This window comes from Heloderma suspectum, chromosome 1 (assembly GCF_057233095.1).
Source record: "Heloderma suspectum isolate Gila_16-S chromosome 1, 16-S_ref, whole genome shotgun sequence".
Lineage (NCBI taxonomy): Eukaryota > Metazoa > Chordata > Lepidosauria > Squamata > Helodermatidae > Heloderma > Heloderma suspectum.
The window spans coordinates 131670340-131671868 of NC_139458.1; positions in this window are offsets into that span (position 1 = coordinate 131670340).

Consider the following 1529-nt stretch of genomic DNA (forward strand, 5'->3'; position numbering starts at 1 on the left):
AATGAGATGGAGGCCCATGCATGATGACTGACAACAGCTCTCAGGAAATATCACTATTCATGACCATCTGTTCAACAAAAGCAAATGTAAAAGAGGAAATGTCATTTTAGGTTCATGGACTGAGTGGGACCCTGAAATACCATGTCGTGACAGCTGAGATCCAGCGGTGGGTGGGCGGGTGGTGGTGGTCACCAGAGAAAGCTGGTGACATTGGCAGGTAGGTGGTGCAGAAAGTGACTTATGAAAACACAACCAGCAGGCATGTTATGACTAATTCCATGAAAAGGCAATTCCTGCCTTAACTAAACATTGCAACTATATCCACAGATGTTACTAACCCACGAACAAGCTTACAGGTCCCTTTGCCCATATGTGCCTGTCTTAGACATCCATTGCATATGGATGACCAGAAAGAAAAAGGCCCAACCTTCTTCCAGTTTACGAAGCCTTCTTTGCCTGGTCACCTGGAGGCAACTCATATTTGCCTCAGGCACCCAGGGCAGTGGCTCTTATCAAGCCTGCCCTTAACTACTAGCCTCCCTTGGATGGAAATGATGGTCTTCATCAATTTGACAGGACAAGACAGGGCTGGCATCCGGTGTGGGCATGGCTGAGCTCCTGCTGAGGGTGCACACCCCAGCAGGGGCCTGTCGACAAGAGCCCCCTGGAGTAGCTCCTCCTTTTCACCTACCTCTCACTCTGGCCCAGACAATGGTGGTGGTGAGAAGGAGGAGCAGTAGATGCCACTGCCTACTTGCTCACTGATTCTCTGCCTGTCAAGCAAGCAGTGATGAAAAGAGGAGTGCTAGCGGTGGTGACAATGGGGATGAGGAGGTGGATTCACTGGAAGGGGGGTCCATTGAGGGACTCTTTCCCAGGGGCCCTCAAAAACCTGGAGCCAGCACTGAGACAAGATATCCTCTGTGGCAAAAGAAATGGGGGGGATAGGATGTGCACATGGGTGGGGGGCTATGTGTGTACGGTGCTCACAGGAGCAAGGAAATGTGAGCAAGGCAGGAATGAGCTGGACTTCTCTTCCGGTGCAATCAGTGGAGGCTGGTGGCTCCAATGTTGGTGGGGCTGTGTATCCATTCTGGGTTTCAATCAGAACCAGCCAGAACTCAAAAGGTGCAGAATCCTACCCCCAAAATAGGTACAGCACCTTGGACAGCTCCTTTAGTTCTGGCAGTTTCTGACTGAAACCCAGAATGGATTCACAGCCCCACCGAAATCGGATCCGCCATCCTCTACTGGGTGCAGTCCTATGCACATCTGTGAGTAAGCACCACTGAACATAGTGGGACTAACTGACAAGTAAACATGCATAAGAGCACACTGCGTGTCATTTTACAATTTCTCTCTCCCTTTTTTATTTCATTCAGCGTCCTTTCTTCTCCGTGCCCTCTGTATACACAAGGTTGTTAGAAGAGGGAAAAATATTGGGATGGGGGAGAACAGCAGCTAACATTGGAGGGGGGGGTCATAGTTCAGTGGTGGAGCACACATTTCGCATGCAGAAAGTCCAGGGT